The sequence below is a fragment of the Hypomesus nipponensis genome, chromosome 1 (assembly GCF_054491055.1).
Source record: "Hypomesus nipponensis isolate SF chromosome 1, ASM5449105v1, whole genome shotgun sequence".
Taxonomy (NCBI): Eukaryota; Metazoa; Chordata; class Actinopteri; order Osmeriformes; family Osmeridae; genus Hypomesus; species Hypomesus nipponensis.
In genome coordinates, this window is record NC_140361.1 from 5,926,661 (window position 1) to 5,946,731 (window position 20,071).

At 41.2% G+C, this 20,071-nt stretch overlaps 1 long non-coding RNA gene across 2 annotated transcripts in view; it reads right to left on the minus strand.

Annotated features, from left to right (window-relative positions):
- LOC146302188 (uncharacterized) overlaps positions 1 to 20,071 on the minus strand; it is a 164,113-nt gene that overhangs the window by 79,484 nt on the left and 64,558 nt on the right. The window contains exons 2-3 of one of the 2 annotated variants that reach the window (XR_014755880.1): positions 4,555 to 4,640; positions 1,741 to 3,902 (exon numbers count right to left, since the gene is read on the minus strand). This is a non-coding gene — a long non-coding RNA (uncharacterized LOC146302188). Of the gene's footprint in view, positions 1 to 1,740; positions 3,903 to 4,554; positions 4,641 to 20,071 lie in introns of those variants that run through there. The other variant, XR_014755886.1, reaches the window with a different exon arrangement.

Here is a 20,071-nt window from a genome sequence, read left to right on the forward strand (position 1 = left end):
TAGTGCAAAGAGTACTGTCCCATCAGGGTTGATTTTTATTGGCGTTTTACCTGTGTATCTTCCTGCGTCGGCCCGCGGAGGCGTGTGCATGTGTGTGCACACACTTGTGTTCCGACGCGTCTGTAGATTCACGTGGGTGTGTTACAACGCGTGCACGTCTCCGTGTATTAGCTCGCAGCCTATGTGTGTTTTCCCCTTTTATTAAATCAAGCCGGGGTCCCTGACACACAGCGGGTCTCGGAGAGGTTCTACTGGCTGACTGCCGCGTGTCAGGATGGCATCTGGAGCTGCCGGGCTCATCTCTGACTGCTCAACCGATGTATCATAATCCAATCTCCCACTCCCAGCGAGTTCTGGGGAGAGGAGGGCCCGTCCCCAGACACAGTCCTCCGGAGGCTCTCCGACCGTACCGAGCTAGTGCAGCCAGCAAGCGCTTACAGGCCTAGCCAGGAATCACAAACACAGGCAGGGCTTATTTGTCTGGGAAACGGAGCAGGCAGACCATGTCTGGCCTACAAGGGAGTTAGCTATCTGTGTGTAATCAAGACGGCTAGCCTGAGATATTTGTTAAGAGGTTGGGGGTACACGGTTCATTTCAATGAATGGAATGGAAAGTCCAGAGGCCTTTGGGAAATAATTAGCGCTTTCCAGCTTCCTGTTTACGTGGTCAAGTCTACAGTGAAAATGGTTTATGTTTACAGCAGAACCGCACTCTTCAGTGCATAATCAAAGGGGCTTGTTGGCCAACCAACACAACATTGATAGACCTGTATAATATTTGTTTGGGCGAAGCTAGACCTTTGAGTTTATTGCTTGGGGATTTGAATGTCTATAAATTAAAAATCCCTACCAAGACATAGTAATGCATGCAGCTGCCTCATCACTTACCTTTTGTTCCAAACCACCTCAATACGTAAGCTTTGGCAAGACGGGAAGCAGCCACAGAACATCTCAACCAGCTAGAGCAGTGAAAACATTAGCATAAACAGGAAGGGTTAGTGAACCTGGCGAAGGACCAAGTCCTTAATCACACAAATGTCTTCAGCAAAGGCAGACTCACACCCCCAGACATGGCAATTAGCATTTACAATGCAACACAGGCGTTTAGCATTATGCTACCTCTAATATTTGGATCTTTAGTGATATTTTGTGTGTGTTTGTGTTTGAGGTAATTGTGGGTTGTCCAGTATGAATTTGCTGTCAAGAGTACACACCAATTATCATTTCCTCACAGTATTTAGTTAGGTAATAATCCTAACAAATGAAGTCAAAATCAAACCCATAATCAATATATAAGAAAAATATTTACATCTTTTTCATCAAATTGCACTTCAACATTCCAGATCGTACACTTCTTTTGAATACAGAGTGCCTTTCCCAAACCAATCATCAGTGTTCTGTAATTGGGATGTGCTATTTTCTTCCCTTCAATCATTTCTATGCATGGATGAAGGCCCAATCTATAAATATGTAAAATAAAATTTCCCAATAGATTTTCAACTGATAAGATGTCTAAATGTGAACCCTTGAGCTAAATGACATTTGGTAATTACCTTCAACGAGAATCATCACAGTTCATATATCTCCTCCGATTATTATCAGAGCGCTTAGTTAGAGATTAGAAATAATGTATTCAGTTTAATAATAATGGAGAAGATGTGTTACGTTTAGATGTAATTAATAATTTATTTGAAGAGTACCAGTACCTTTGTAGAGTCTCATGGTATATTTGCAGGGTTTGCATCAACTCAGCATGACACATTTAAGCAGTTGATTTATAAAGTGTTCATACATAAACAATATATTTACCTATAACACATTATTCAGACTATATCATTACTGAGCAACACACAGAGAGGTTAAAACAGTTGATTTGTTGCCCAAAGCAAAGAGGGGATAACACAAAGAAAAATTATATCAATTTATCACCTTGACATCTTGCCATACTCAAGTCTAAAAGTGCAGCTTTAGCGAAATAACTGGCATATTGACGGAAAAAAATATAAACCACCTTCATCCCTTGGAGTATCTTATGTTTAAAACATTTCTAACCAACGGAAGTGCATCAGCATCCATGATCTCAAACAATACATCATTATTCTTTATCTCCTGACGTCATACACTCTTCATCATGCACCAGCACCTGACATGTCGACACTGACATGACATGTCAGGTCATTTTACTTTTGAGTAAGAAGACAATAACGAACCAGGCAGTGCTTCTATACATACAGAACAAAAAACTAATAGACATGTCAGTCAAAGTATGACGGCAGAAATATTGAGAACAATGCTAATACGATGCTATGAGCTCCGAGAGTGTGAGATGGTGTTCTTACAGGCTTGAAAATAAATGACAACTGCTCGACCAAACAGACACTGGTCCAGTCAATGAGCTTCAATGTCCATGTGATGGAGTCACAGTACAACTTGAAGGTTGAGTCAGTGATTGGATTAGCTTGGGGGTGTCCCACATGTTGCTGTATATATGATAGGAAAAATAAGTCTTACTACAGTGAGGGCAACTCTAAAGTTTCCCTGGTAGTTAGATTATGAATATCAATAATGCAGTGGGATAGGTGGTTCAATACGCAGAAACAGTACATGTATGCTGCTACTAGTCTGTGTGTGCTTATCTTGTTAAATATAACTACTCCATAGCAACATAGCACCTGAAAACAAGAATAGGACTATTTTGTTTAGTGAAAGGGTGTGTGTCTGTGTGAGAGACAGTGAGGGTTGTGTGCACTGGAGTGAGAGTCAGATTACATTTAAAAGCATGGGTGACTTTGCTCAATGCTTTACAAGTTGCCAAATTTGATGGACCATATGCTGTCAGAAACCCCATGGACCATTACAAAGAGTGTTTTATGTAATAAATCATCCATTGCAACTTTGAACTTTGGATCCATCTCATATTGTTTTTCAGGGAGAACTGAGAAGAAAACAGTGAATAGTGAGTGGGATCTGAGTGACAGGGGACACACTTCAAGCAAGTCTTACATCTCATACTTACATTCTGACTCATTTGTGTCTCAATATCCAATACCTAAGAAATACCTCAGGAAAAGAAATATTGCCCTGACCTGAGCGATACTAACACCAGGTACCAAAATGTTAGACATCAATATTTGACACTGAAAAACATTGTTATTGATTATCAGAAGGCAACTGTGCATCCAAACCTAAAATAGCAGATGAAACGTAGATGAACCAGCGACCAGGTAACACATTAAATGAATTGTAGCGTTCCACCGGAAAGAAAAATGTGTATGTGTTTTGCTGATAATAGTACACCAATGTATTATGCTAAACATAAGGCCACCGACATTAATCTTAGGATAATTAGACAATCGATCTTCCTGCGGTGGTAAAGAAGGGAAATGAGGGCCTAATGACGGAGTGTGACCTGGCTGTGCGACTGTACCATCAGCCTCCTCCCTAAAAAAAGATTGTACAACGCTGGCCTTCTCAGCCCGGGCATTACCTAATGACTGGATCTGACCTCGAATAGAGCTGCACCAACCTTATACCTCTCCAGGGAGAGATGCATGACCTAGAAGAAGACATATAACACAGCCAGTATAGATGACTGGACTGGTGTGCTACGTATGAGCTGTTGTTTACTGTGGGAAACATGAACTGCCTATATATGTAAGCATGGCTCTTGGAACATCTCTTTTGTGGTGCTGTCTTACTCAAGTACAATGTGGGAATCAATTACTGATTCATGAGGTGTTCTTCTAATGCAAGGGTGGAATTGTTGTTGAAGGGGTTCTGTTATCAAGCACACCATAAGACCATTAGCTTACTATTATTGTTAACAAAGCTCATTAAGGTTTGCCATATTTGTCTCCAGTACCTTTCACAAGCCACACAATGTTCCAGACAGGATCTTCTGGCTGTAATAAAAGGTTTAGAATGGTGCCATCATTCACTAGTCAATCCATTTTGATCATTTTAACTACTTGGCAATCATCCTACACTGCTCAACAATCAGGTTCTCACCGTGATGTTTACTTTTAACTTTTTCATTTAGAAAGGTTTTCAACATTTAAAAGTCTGCCATTTTGTTAACTCTTTCACGACTTCATCAGGTTCTTGGATAGACTGCCTGCTGGAAGTACAAAGCATGCCATATGGCCACACAATGTGGAAAATCAAGGAGAAAGTTAGGGAATCTAAATGATCAGATCATTGGTGTTAGGAAGCTCTAAAAGTAGTTAACGTTTTGTCTTCATCTGTAACACAGCTTTATTCAATTCAAGGTGTTCCATTAGGTATGCCGTGTTCTCACCATTGAATATGTTTTATGCCAGGGATTGCATTGAAATGCACCGCACATGTAGAATTATCGTTTTTCCATGCAAAACATAGACTCAAAGTAGTCAAACGGAGTGCCGAACCTTAAGACCAATCAGAGCTCAGATGTTTCAAAACTCCTGCACAGTAGCTAAAGATTTTTAGGTGCACACATGCTGGGTGGACAGCTCAGTAAAAATACTCTAAGCTAAACAATTCCAGATACAGTATGTATTTCTTCAGGGGATTTACCTTATATTTTGATCATGATCCGAATTGAGGCTCTGAGGTACTGGAGTTGACCACAGCTCCGGACTTTTCCATGTTGTTGTGTTCATCTGGAAGATATCAGATATCAGCATTGTGTCCTCTGCTCCTCTCCTGCCCATCTTACTGTAAAGAACTCCTCCTCCCAGTCATCAGTCACATTCTAGTTACACAAGCAAGTGATGACAGGCCCAAAAGAGTGTGCATAGATGACTTGCTCAATGAACAATCATCTATGAATATCCCTTTTTCTATTGCAATTCTTCCTAACTGAGTAGATCATTTAGTTTGATAAATAAAGCTGTGAGAAATTGAGTTTATTAGGCATATTCTGTATTGGAATGGAAGGGATGGGGGAGGGGGGGGTGGGGGTGGGTGGAAACGATCCCAATAATTAAACATATCTAATCACACATCTGGCAAGTACTGAGCTTCCTGAAAGTTTACTGATAAATGATCAGGCCATGGTTCCAAATGAGCTATCCATCAAACGTGACAGGTAAGATATTATCATAATTATAAATAGATTTGGGGTTAACAACGGTAATGAATGAGTATTGTGAATCCAACTCATCTCATCTCTCTCATTCTCTTATCCGCCTATATGACAGGGCCAGACTGAAGTGGGCCATGTTCAAGATTTACAGGAAATTACAGTTGATCAATGTTTCATCTTGTGAAACCCGTGTGTCTGAGATAGAGAGTTCTCAGTCATCTTTACGATACGAGAATGAAATAAAATATCTTTGTTTTATTTGACAAAGTGTTCTAAATGCTTTTTATATCTCATTCGCATGACTCACAGCCATCATAAGAACATTAGTCACATATCCCCCTGACTCCTCTGCCAAGGCACAACCACATTTGAAGCAACCAATGGTGCAGCAGAGAAGCAACTAAAAATACCAATGGGAGCTCTGGATTTCTTCTTAAGCAGTGTTTGGCAACAGAGCACTAGTGGAACGATAACGCTGGAATTGTTAAAAATAGGAACCTGACAGGCTGTTCAGCATCCGTATTTGTGCCCCTGGCCAAGTCAGCATCACAGATTGATGGAGAATAACTTGAGGTCATTTCACAATGATGAATGAGCGACAGAGGACTTGAGTAATGAGAGCCAGCATTAGTATCGGCTTGTTTGTAGTCTGTTATGCATTACTTCAGCGGCTGTGTTTTGGTGTGAGTAGTTTAAGGGCGGTTAGAGGAGAGGAGAGTGCGCCACATCAGGGTAAACACAACGTCATGCCTGAAATGGCAAGACGATAAACATTCACATACAAATACACCCCCCGCCCCTTGCCCCCCCACCACCACCACCACCACACACACACGCAAAACAAGGACACCGAGAGAACAATGTAAACATAGCAAGACGGAAGGAGAAAGGTTGAAAGAGGGAGAGAGGGACACACCGTTCCACAGAGGATGACTGGTAGGATGTAGATGGGTGTGTTGGGTAGGACAGGGCTTCTGGGGGTGTTAGAGGAGCCTAGGAGTCTCAGAGGTGCTATAAATACATGAAGCTGCCGAGGCTGTGACGCTGGGAGATTTGGAGCGAGGGATCCAGATCCATCACTGCCATGACGCCCAACACACACCGTCTCCCTCCACGTCTCTACGACAGGCTCCCCCTCCCTCCCTCCCTCCCTCCCTCCCTCCCTCCCTCCCTCCCTCCCTCCCTCCCTCCCTCCCTCCCTCCCTCCCTCCCTCCCTCCCTCCCTCCCTCCCTCCCTCCCTCCCTCCCTCCCTCTCTTTCTCTCTCTCTCTTTCTCTCTCTCCCTCTCCCTCTCCCTCCCTCCCTCTCCCTCTCTCTCTCTCCCTCCCTCTCTCTCCCTCCCTCTCTCTCCCTCCCTTTCTCTGTCTGTCTCTTTTTCTTTAGTTCTCCATATAACAGCCCAGGTACTGTTAGGCCCCAATGACACGTCAAGTCCCTTCTCCCTCTCCATTCTTACAGTGTGTCTGTGTGCATCAAAGACTTGTGTTTGTGTGTCTTGGCTTCACATTATATGTTAATATTTGAATTTTTTGACACACAACATAGAGTTTGACTTGTCTTTCACCATGTTATAATCTTTGTACAGTATGCATATGTGCATCATAACATTTAGCAATTTGTCAGGTCTTAACATGGTTTTGACATTCTACTTTTAACATGAAGAAAAAATGTGGATTGTTGTGCCGCTCATTCTCAGAACTGATTTGCATGGTACCTGCAATATTTATTGTGCACTTTTCCTAATTTAAATATTTGATGCTTTTTCAAAACCCTTGACAGTGTAATGTTAAAAAGTTGCCAGGTGAAATTATGTATTAAGTGGGGTTGAAATATTAAAGACGACATTAAAATTCTACCAACCTTCCTCATTCTTTGTTGCTCTGCACATAATTACAGCAGAGTAGGCATGAATCTGGAGCTGAGGCTGTCAGTGACAACAGTAATACTGTGTGAACTGCAGGTTCTGTGGTTGTTCACTGTGGGGTCAAATATTAATCAAGTTATGGAAAATAAGGTGAAAGGAGAACATTAGACGGAATTGTAGCTATTTGATAACCTTGTCCAATATTGTTAGGGCATGAATTCATTCTAGAATGTTCTTATAATGTTCCAGCCACCTGAAACAAATGAGAAAGGTGTAGTTCACTGGTTTAATGTGGTGACTTTACCTGCATAAGGAAGTGAATTTGCATCATGGGATTGTCAGACTGCGGCACCAACTGTATGGGTTTACATGGTCTATTCTGTACTCTGACTTGCTAACTTGCTTCAGCCATTTTTTTCTATAATGTATTGTAATGTACTGTATGCCATAATATATTATATAATATATACAACATGCCATTTAAATCAGTACCAATTTGCTTTTAGTCATAAGATACTGTATGCAACCGAAACTGAGGCGTGAATCAAGAGATTAATCCCCCCAACAACACCATTAGGAGTACAGGAAGAAAACACCCACAGAAGTCCAGAATAGATGAATGCCCAAAAGAACATCCTTCACATATGGGTTGACTTTGCGCAAGTCAACGCAATAAATGTCTGGCAGTGACTCTCCTTGTCGTCTCCTTCTCGTCCTCTCTGTTTGAACTCTCATTGAGAGACTTGTGCAGCATGAATGATGATCTGTGGTAATTCATGCAAGTGACCTTTCTAAAAATGCATATTTCGCAACCCAGTGTGACATCCATGTCTATAGACGTTACTCTACAATCAAAGGAGGGAGCAGAGCGAGGAAGGCCTTTCATTCAAATACCAAGCAGATGTTTTTATATACCCCATCTTTCCTCTCATCCTGGTTCCTGTCAACCTTGACGGAAGATGGCACAATCATTCTACCCAACTGAAACGATCTGCTGTGAAAACGGTTGACGGAGCGTTAAGGTATATACATTATTACAACTGCAACCATCCCAATGAGAAATGTGCGTGATGACACAGCGATGCTATATGTTTTGGGGGTAGAACTGCCAGATTGCCCTTCCATGCAGTTATTACATTACTGAGAACAACGCAGCCATGCTGCCACCACTTCAGATCCCAGCAGCTTTTTAAATCAGAAACCTGGCAAATTGAATTCTTCGAGGACGGATAAACAAGTTTATGGTCTGGACAGACCGGAAGCCTAGTATAACAGATCTGACAGTTTTCTTACACCCCATCCTTCCATTCTTCCCTACATTTGTTCAATGTTTAATTTATTTTATGTGTCCGATAAATGACTTTTAGCCCCGGAAAGAGAAAGGCTGGGGGAGAGAGCATGAGGCATTGTGGGTAGTGACACAGGGAAGTTGAGCGAGCCTACCACCCGTAGATGACAGGTCGTTGATCATTAGAGATGGCTTCTGTTACATGGCACACTGTGGGGAGTCTCCAGAGTGTCTGTTTGCGTGTGTTGAGGCACGAGGGGTCGGGGTGTATAAATAAGCACTTAGAAAGTCGGTCGGACAGTTTGACACACCCTAAGCAAGGAGAGGGACAATTTTGTGGATGATGCTGTTCGGGTTTCTAAGGGGGAGGGTAACCTCCCCTCTTCCTGTTACATCACCGTCCCCCTGCTCTTCTGTCTTGGGGATCCAAATTGTTGAAGACTACCTAAAGGCTTGACATTGGACTACAGTAGTCCAGAATCTATAACAATGCTTCAAAAGCAAAACAACAAAAGCTCAAATATAATAATATATTCTTCTTTGATTCTTTATTTGTAACTCATTTAAGAATGGATTCCCCTTATTGATGCAAACCCCCAAAATAATGAATACTTTGACTGTAAAAATCACTACATCTTATTCTTCATACGGGTTTGTTAATCAAGATCAAGGATGTAAACTACAGCTCAGATACATTATACGTATTCAGGTCATGCACAAATACTGCAGTTTCTTTTTTCGTTCAAACGTAACAAATAACAGACCGTGTTGTAACACATTAATTCCTAACAAGCTCTTGGTGCAAATAGATCTGTAGTGCAGGTGGCTCTGTTGTGTGAGCTGAGCCTGGGTAAATGCCACCTCTCCAGAGACCCAGCTCTCCAGAGAGTTCCAACGCATAGCCAGGAACATGGTGATCAGACTTGGAAAAAGTCATCAAGACAAGAGAACTAACTCATCAGGAAAAAAGTATGTCTTTTGAAAAACAAAACTCTAACTTGTGACCTGTGTAGCAGCTCCGGAGGAAATATTGTCGCGTGTACTTCTTATGGATCCTCCAAAGACATAATCCAAAATCTTATAGTAGCCTAGGATTCACTTCAAGATCAGGTGTCCTTCACCTTAGTTACGATAGCTAGTCGCCACCAGTTTCATCCAAAAGTATTTGACGGTTGATGGATCAACAAAGTTATCACAGAACAGCCTGATCTTCTCCCGCACTTAAGTCTCCTCTCCTGCCGACGCTGTCAGATAACTGCGATGTGTAGACTATGTAGTGGAGGGAAGCTGCCATCTTGTCAGAGCTCCTGTCAGTTAAGGTTTCAATGTATGGCAGGGATGGCCAGCTGGTGAAAAGACGGCCCACTGAATCTGTCTGTGGAAAGATGGAGCTAAGATACCAGCAGCTGGAACAGCAAGGACCCTGAAACAGATGCACGGCACTCTAAGAAACAAAACCACTCTCGGTCCAAACTACACAATGTGCAATATTAAAGTAAAGACTATACTACACAACCCACAGAAGACATACTCCGCTAGTTGTGTTTTTCACTCAATTTTAGCGTTCAAGCTTGATCGTCACTACTACTAGTTCAAGTTCCCTGTGTGAAACATTGTTGTTGAGAATGGTGGCCTCGTGTGTGACACATTTCAATTAGGTACAAATGCATTAGACAACAGATAATCCTAGTCAATTAGTCACGGTAATTTATTTTACAATGAAGATTTATAAAGATCGCATGGCTTCATTTATTGCTCAGGCGTAGAGGTGGCATGTCATCAGCAAAAATATTTATTTCATTATTCAAGAGAAAGAAACCATCACAGTGTCATGCATTACAATTAGCACATGTGAAAGGGAAAAAAGTGTGACAGTCATGTTTATGACGCATCTTAATATATTCAAACAGACTAAGAGAGTTTTGGTATGTGTGTGTGTTCACACGTGTCGGTGGTTGTGTATTAGAGAGTAATCAGCACAGGAGTTTCAGAACGTAGAACCCCAAAAGATCAACCCTGGGGTTCAGGAACTAAGTACCAACCTCTCAGAGAACCAAATATTTCACATTAAAATTATTATAGAATTTTCTTTGTAGTTTATAGTTCGACTGAACTTTAACATGTGTTCCACAGATAAATACAGCATCCCTATACTTTGTATTTGCATTCTTTATGTTGTCTGACTATTACTAAGTTAACGTCCAGAATGGATTTGCAGAGTGGTTCTGTTTTTGCTAACAAGTCGATTAACAGCAGCGTAAGTGAGGGGATCACAGAGAGGTATGGATGCAGAGACAGAGAGGGGGATGAGGTAGAACATCTTGTGGATTGTCACAGCCATTCCACAGTTTGGTAAAGGTGAGGATCAGGACTGCTGGAGGACTAACTCCACAGACCATGTTGTATTGGAAGTTTGCATTAGGTTGCTAGTTGGATTACAGTATTGGTGTATTTGAACATTAGAACTTATACATATAACAAATAAAGTAGAGATAAGTATCCAAATAGTATAAAATAACTTGACGCCATGGGTTGGTTTTCTCCCTGTCCTATCTCCCCAATTGTTTGGAGTCATCAGACGAGTCATCAGACGCTACTGAGCAGCAGGTGGCATTATTCAGGGTGACGTTGCTGCTGATGAGACCCAAGCTTATGTCATTTATTTAGAGAACAATTTCATTTGTAGGTGGAGAGAGACTACGTTACAAAGACTTGTTTTTTGCAAACGAGGAACTTTGTTGAGGAAATTGTTGTGTGTTGAGTTTGTGAAAAGCCTGAAAAGAGTGTTATTTACAACCAGAATCAATCCAAACATGAATGAGGTAGGGCATTGAGTACATAAACCACACACATGTCAAGCTGCAATGACAGGATTGGAACTATTGTTTAAGACAAATGACTGCTCCCATTCTCTAAAGGCATACATAACCAATACAAAACCACAGACAAAGCTTGGCAGAAATATCTGCAAATCAGTTGATTGCTTTGAAGTGGATTCTTAAATCAACAAAATATCCGACTATAGTATAAGCAAAAGCCTTCCACTAATTAACATTAGCAGCAGACCATGCACCATGAAACCTAATGTGAAACATGCACCATGCCACTAAAGTGTTAGTGATCCTTATTTCTTGATAGGTTATAGGTGTATATTAAACTGTTGTCTGTATAAGATATACCTAATACAATAATTAATTCCTAGACATGGTGTCTTGAGAGCTGAGGGAGCTTTGAGGATGCCTTGCTTTGTGCTGTTACTTTAGAGTTGTGTGCTGGCTATGGACACTGAGTGAATTGTGTCCGGTGGGATATCTTTGATATATATTTTATGAGATTTGTCACTATCCTGCCAAGTGTTGAAGTCTTTATGGTTTATGTTCCCTTATTGGAACTTCCTTGAAGACACAATCATTTCAAAAAGGAAACTATCTGAAGGACGGTCAGTTGAATGTTAAATCTATATTTTGTCGCAATCATACACATCTATAATTGCCTAAAATTCTTTCATTTGAATTCCTGTATTTGTTGCACAGGTACAAGTGAAAAAAGTACAATTAAATAACGTAAAGTTTTTATTACACCAAGGGCAGTGTTGAGTCTAGTTCAAAAGATTATTGGAGTTTGTTTCATCCGAAGGTACAGAATAAAAGCAGACTTTCTGAGTTCTACATTTATTCAGTGGACCTCAAGGGTTAAGTCCTGAATCGTAGTGTTATGAAATGTGTATTAAGTAGGATGGCAGAAGCTCAGCAACATGGCCTGATGAAATGAAAATACAAGATGGATCGATGTTAGTGAATTGAGTGAGGTCCAGTCAACATTATTATGTGCAGTGAAGCGCACAAGAATGATCCCCGTTATAAAGCAGCTCACTGTCGTTGGCGGCACAACACATTGGTAAAAACACAAAAACACAAGTCCAGATTGTTCAGAGCTGCTGTGTACCCAATACAAAAGCAAGGTCCAAACATAAATAATTAAACTAGATGTGGATGTATTTGACGAGTCCCTAATCTTAAGATCATCATACACTTTTGGGATGAATTCCACAGCCATCTGCAAGCCTGCAAAGTCAGCCAACTTCAGTGCCCAACCTTACTAATTGTTTTGTGACTGAATGAAAATAAATCTCAAAAACATTAATTGGAAAGTCTTCCCAGATAAGTGAAAGCAGTGAAGTGGGGGTACAACTACATTTCGATGTTTTATTAATGTTATAACTGTGCTCTTCTGGTACTTGATTATCCACATAACCAACATGGCTACTATACATTACTAGGATTTAAAACGCATAAAAGTCTAAAACAGTAGTAAAGGCAGTTTATGAAGCTGCAATATGCCCTTCTTTCTCACTGTTCCACTGATACCTTTATATTCTGTACCTTCTGCACTGCTTCCTTCTGTTGTATTCTTTCTTTTTCTGCTACTTTTAATGTATTTTGTACCTCTTTATGGTGTCCTTGAGTGCCAAGAAAGGCGCCTTGGAAATACAATGTATTATTATTATTATTATTATTATAACTGATAGACAAACGAATGTCTGAGGGAAAGGGACCACCGCTGGCCGTAACCCTATGTGTGTCTGATGTGCAGGAAAGCACTTTGTTACCTTCTATTTGAAGTTTGACTTCACAATAATGGTGTGCACCTCAGTCTCCACACTGCTGCCATAATTTATTTCTATTGACGCTGCGATTTGAGAAAAACAATTTTTCTTGGAATTCCTTTGTACTCCAGTTTAAAATTTGTAATCAAACAATTTGTGGTTATTAGCCACTTGTGAAATGTCTGCTTAACACATCTAAAACTGTGCCCTACAGATGAAAATCTAGACTAGCATTCCTACATTGCATTTAGTACAATGCTAGACATGAAACAGTTTTCACTCTAATTCACCTGTTCCTATAATTCCATGCTGATTTCACCCTGTGTCTCTGCATCCATCACTCACTGCATTTTAGTATTGTTTTAGGAATGTTTGCATGCAGAAATCACACTCCAGAGAATATGATCCCTAGCCTGGCTGCCAGCCCAACTTCTCCCCGCCCACAAAAAAATTTGGTCGGGAAATTGGGTCTGGAGGGTCTCGTATTGGGAACAACTACATAAAACCAGGATCTGGGCGGACCTATGAAGTTCCCAGGGCGGGCTTTATACGATGATGGACAGATGATCAACAGTAACGTAATCAACAACGTCACGAAAGAGCCCTTGGGTTGAATTCGTTTTCAACAAACATATTACGTTGCTCTGATTGGTTGTAGGTCTATCCAATTGAGCGTAGAGACATTTGTTTTACGAGTTCGGTTGAAACACGCCCCATAGTCACAGCCCAACGGAGAGTTTTCAGACTCATATTCTGACTAGAATTATGAGTATGACAACGTCAGGCTATATGATCCCCATCCTACTGCCAGCCTGGGAGCCACATAGGCAGTGAGCAGACAGTGAGCTGCCAATCTGATGGTGTTGACAGACACACAGCTGTAAATTCTAGCTTTTGTTCCCCTGCACGCCACCAGAAGCTCGACCCAGCTCAAATCCCCCCCCCCTCTCTTCTTGAGTCTCTCATTACAGACCCTCAAACTCAGCTCTTCTGACAAGCTGAGAGATAATAGGCTCTGATCGCTAAGGGACTTTCATCTTTTTTTTTTTTTCAGTGTTAGTTTTGTTCTTTTCACCTCACTACCTGTATCTGAGTCACTGTGTTGAACACAAAGAGTAGTGTTCAGCCATGAAGGGAGAGTATTCCACAGAGAAATAACATCTTCTAGTGCCCGATGAAGCTTATTTTGACAAGTTCAGTGTTTTCTTACAGTCTTTGCCGTGATCATATTCTGTTAGATCTAAAAAAAGATTTTTTTTAAAAGTCATCAGCAAACCATTCTATATTTCCTTTCCTTGATGACATGTTACATGCTTTGCACCTGTTGCTTTGTCCCATGTTTTTCTATCTGTAGTGTAAACATTTTATGTCATACTGAAAACAAAATGTGCTTCTGTTCCCAATAGAAGCAGCTTTGCAGCTAGACTATATCTATATCTTGAATGACAGGCTGCAGTTTGAACAAATGAATGAACCCTGAATAAAACACAGGACTTACTTTGTCTGAAAGTTACAGTTAATTGCCAAATGCAGGAAAACGTGTGACTAATATCTTTCCCTGTTGCTCACTCTGGGGTGCAGCTTTGTGTGCATGTCAGTACTCACTTCAGAATAAATACTCGCTCGGTTGGAATTGCACTTAACAAGCAGGACCAAAGGATGCTGGGTGCTGTGGGGTAGCATTAGGTCATCCAGCTACAGGACTGGACAGCAACCCAACTCCAATCTAACTGCAAACAGACGTTAGTGATGTCAGAGTCAGAGCTCCTCTTTGAAAACAGATGATGTGTTTGTATGTCTCTCTGACCCGCCACGGCTGTGAACAAAGACTGGATATCACTCTGAATATCTTTTTAATTTACATGGCCCCTCACCAAGACACTCAGCATCATGCCTTTGAAGATGAATTCACAAAGTGGACCCAGTGAACCAGGATGTAGAAGGGAAAATACAACAGCAAAAGATAGAAAAATATCTTAGACACAATGATTGCTTTTGGACTTTTGTTTTGTTATGTTTTTTTTGTTGTTTTCACATTGAGGCCAATTCTTGCCTACGTAAATGTATTAGTTTAATTTTATAAAATGCCCACAGACTAGCAGTACGGTACAGCATGTGCAGCTGAATAGAGTAAGATTGACTCTCAGTTGCACAGCATAGAAAATATGTCCTGACAACCAGTCTGTCTGTGTAATACTTGGAAAGAGCAATCTTGACCTTCCAATCTTTAGGCTTAGTGAGGTCAGGCCTGAAGAATATGGGATCCTATATGGCTACATTATACTCATAAATAGTTGTGAAAGGGATTGAAGTGCATTAACCCCTTAACCCTTAACTCAAAATTAGCTAGTAGGCATCGATGACATTAAAATAAGGACTCATCCAACAGCATCTGTCTAGTTGTAGCCCTTGACTGCCAAGCATGCAAATCTCAAGCAGTGCTACACAATCTCTTCATGAGTGTGTTTACAAAACAGAACTAACCTCTGAAACAAGGGTTGAGCAGGTAGAGCATTGGGCTAGTAATCTGAAGGTTGCCAGTTCGATTCCCGGCCTGCGCACATGACGTTGTGTCCTCGGGCAAGGCACTTTACCCTACTTGCCTCGGGGAGAATGTCCCTGTACTTACTGTAAGTCGCTCTGGATAAGAGCGTCTGCTAAATGACTAAATGCAAATGTAATGAAACATCCAGAAAGCAGAACTAATGTCCTCAACACACACAAGGCTAGTTGAATCATTATGATTATCCCTATGAATACTGTGATGACTGTGTGAGACTCTCCAGTAATACTTGTGATTTGCAGTTCATTCTGATTTGCATTTATAAGACATTTTTTTGCCATGCTAAGCATCTCCATAAAGTTTGAATTGTCAACTCTAAGTATGCATTCTCGTCTTCTACTTCCAGCCATATTTACTTTTCATTTTAACTCTCCAAGTTGGACTACTGCAACTCGCTGCTCGCCGGTCTCCCAGCATGCGCAACCCGCCCTCTTCAGAGGATTCAGAACGCAGCGGCACGCCTGGTCTACAATCTACCCAGACGCTCCCACATTACTCCGCTCCTCATTTCCCTCCACTGGCTACCCATCACGGCCCACATCAGATTCAAGACCCTGGTACTGACCTTCCGAGCAGTGAACGGGACTGCACCCAACTACATCAAGTCTCTCCTGAAGCCTTACACCCCCACCCGCCACCTACGGTCTTCTTCAGACAACTGTCTGGTGGTCCCACCGCTCAAGACCACCCGGTCCCAACACAAGCTCTTCTCCTGCCTGGCCCCCAGTGGTGGAATCAACTCCCCACCTCCATCAGAGACACTGACTGTCTCTCCACCTTCAAGAGAAGGCTCAAGACGCACTTGTTCCGTGAGTACAACGGTACTTAGGAATGGTTTGCTGAACCCAATGCTAGTTTCCTAAAGGATCACGTAACTTTTGCTTAGAGACTTGTTGCTCTTGTTGGTTAGTGGTAACTGATTTAAACTGTTGTATTCGCTGTGAAATATTCTTGCACTTAGAGATTCATGTTGTTTAATTGTAACTTGCTTAACTACATGCTCTTATGGTTCTTCCCTTTGGCACTTATTTTTTGTTTGTTCACAATGTGTGCTTCTTGTTTTGGCTACCCGCAATGCTTTGGGGCTATCTTGTTATTATCAGTGACCTATGCACTTTGTAAAGCTCTCTCTTGGAATTTGCTTTGGATAAAAGTGTCTGCTAAATGAATAAATGTAATGTCACAAAATGACTTACTTGTACACTTGTAAACACTGCTAAAACGAAGTGGAAGGAGGGGTGGTTTCTGATTTACAGAAAAAACTAACAACAATACTGGCTACCCTCCCTCATTGTTCTGATAGGATTACAAGATAAAAGGATAAGGTTTCCTATTCTAAATGTTTTAGTATTCCAAAATCATTACAAATATGTTCTGCCTTATGTGAGTATTTTTTTTTAAATGGACAAAATGGGATGGAAGTTACCTCACGTAATGTGGAAAAAGGAAAACCTGATTGAACTTGCAATGAAATAAAATATTTTTATCATATTCTATGTTACTTAATTATAGCACAAATCTGGCTTTTAGGCTAATGCTGTACAGTGTACATACGCAATGCTTGGCACAGTCACTAGATCACTGAGATGCAATCTCTCCAACACGGAAAATGGACAATCTAAAACTGATTGCATCAGCTTCCGCTTGCGTATTCATTAGATGTATTATTACCCATTCTAGGTGGGTAAAAAAAAAATGAATGCACATTTATTTAGTTAATGTATTGTTCAGGACTGGCAGTATGATAACAAGGTATTAAAGGTTGGTGTTTAACCAGTCTTCAGCATAGCATAAACCACATACTTCTTCAAAACTCTTGAGATTGTGTTCATTTTATATGTAAGAGTGCATCAGATATGGCTGTCCAGCACTGGTTTAGGATTTGTGTGTGGTACTACAGAGACTCGGCTGCTCTGGAGGTGCAGCACACGCAACAACACACTTTCATATACTACAGATCCATAAGCACTTTCAATTTCATCGTGCAATAGCTATCGACACATGAACTTGGACTCTTGAAACGGCAAGGTCAATATTCCCTCCCCAAGTAGTGTTAATGTACAGTAATTGGGGGACAGTTTAGCTGTACCTCATCCAAAGGTAAATCATTGGCTGCTCAGTCTTCGCAGTGGGCTCTCTATTATTGTGAGTGTGTGATAAACAGTATAGCGAGCAGTTTCCCAGAGTCATCCTCACCCCTCTGTCTTTCTCCCTATACATTGATACACTGACACTTGAAGATACTAATGTTCTTCTACTATTCAAGTATTCTTCAAAGATCGCCGCCCCCTGGCGGTAGTAACACATTACTTACTACTAGGTGCTGATAACAGACAACATGTACTTTAGACAGGACGATGGTCGTGTAAGGATTCAATTTCAAATTGAATGACTACTTGAGAATTAGAAAATGGTGACCCATCCCTACTAGAAATCTGTATTCCAGGTGGTCTGGTGCTCCCTGTCCTTGTCCAGGTTCTGGAATGGTGCACCTGTTCATTAATTCTCTACACTTTCAAAAAAGATATATCTTCCTCTCGCTCTTACACACTCACACACTCTCAAATAACTGCACAAAATTCCACAGTCATCTTCTTCAAGATCCTGGTGTGGAGTGTGTGGACTTGCACCTGCGTGTGTGTGTGTGTGTGTGTGTGTGTGTGTGTGTGAGTGTGTGACAGAGACAGAGACTCACCCTAGTGGTTCAGACCCTCTCCGGCAATGTGGACCTTCTCATTAGTCTGCCCCTGTCAAGCATTCATATTCATGTATGACTCAGCTGTGACTTAGCACCATCCTGCATATAACAGGCCCTCTTGTCCTGCTCCAGCCTTCCCGACACTGCACTGATGGTGCTGTATCGGCACAAGTCTTTTCATTTAACAAAGCTCAGAGACTCAGGTTGCCCTTTATGCTACACCAACCCATAGGCAATTGTCCACCTGCTGTACCCATATGGACAAGGCTTCATTGACCCCGGCTCTCTCCGTCAATGCTGGTATTGTTTAGGTTAGCTATTGCTAATCGCACATCTGTAGTCTATGGACAGGAAGATATTAAGAACAAGACAGCACAATCAAACAACACAATACAAACACTTACAAATAATACAATTAGAAAAATGTACAAATGAAACATCATGCAAAATATACATTGCATTGTCTCCATGTTGGTTCCATTCAAAGGTTTAGACAAACCAGTCAGTAATTGCTTTGTCTTGCACAGAAGCTGCCAGTATATAATGTACTGTAAGGGAGCAGGTTTTGAGCAAGAGGCCTCATCAGGGTGACTCTTCCATGGTTCCTGCCTCTAATCACTAATAATAGAGCTAGGTTGAAAGTCATACAGACTATTTATACTCAACATTTATAATCATGGTGATGCTAAGGAGCATTAGCCTGGCAGATTCGCACAGGAGGCATACAAAAAAGGACTATTTATATGCACAGTGAAGCCTTAGCCATATGTGATTCGACAGCTGGGATTATCCTGTTGTGTCAGGACAAAGTTACGTCCCTAGTTATGTCCCTATTTATTGTTAGGACTAAGGGTTTGCTAGATGTGATCTTCAAACCCATACTATCCTGTACATACAATGTGTCAGTGTATTGGACAAGCATGTGTGAAGGCCAAAAGCTTCAGAACATTACACTATCGACACTGCCATAATAAAGCATTAGACTTAAGTTCTACTGCTAAATCAACTATTGTATACAGCAAACTTTTATTTTTCACTTCTCAGCATAGTGCTGATGTTAAGTGCCTTACTTACACCTTAAATTGGGACTATGTCTACAACGTAATTTCATTGGATAAATGAATCACAACAGTTAACCTTGATAGCCTCTCAAAACTAAAACATCTTGAAGCCCTGAAACATACTGTTCTTCAAAATCATGCATCACATTTACATTTAGCAGACCCTCTTATCCAGAGTGCATACAGTAAGTACGGGGACATTCTCCCCCAGGCGAGTAGGTGGAAGTGCCTTTCCCAAGGACAACATGTCAATTTCCATGACTGGGAATCGAACCGGCAACCTTCTGAGTAATAGCCTGATTCCCTAACCACTCAGCCATCTGACCCTCAGCCATCTGACCATCACAATGGTCACATGTTGTCAGAGGTCACAGACATCTGTGTGTTCCTGGAGAGGGCTTCTAAACTGAGTTCTCTGTGCTGCTCCAGTGGGGATTTGAACAACTCACATGGTCCCTCCATCTGTGCCCCACTGCACACGTTCTGTACACACGTACACACACACACAGAACAACTGTTACTTAGCAACTGCCTAGGTTTTTTTGTCAATGTTAAGTGCCCATCACAGTGATAAGCAGTGTGTCCACTGAAACATATCTACCATCCTCGTAGGCGAGGCTGCAATGTGGACAGCTAAAAATAATCCTCATGACATGTCTATCATTACCTTATCAAAGCAGGGTGGAAAGAGAATAGATATATTTTTGTGTCAAAGTGTAATGGTTGCTATTAGCAATGATAATGTCATGAATTACCTTTCATTTCAGTCAGTTCTGATTGTTTTTCATTATTTCTTCTTTCTTACCATCTACATGCTTTTGTCTGACTGAATCTGCAAGGCCAACATACACATGACTGAATCACACATACCATTTAGGTGTTGGCTGCCACTTGGCAGTTGAATCTAGTCAAAAATAATACTCTAA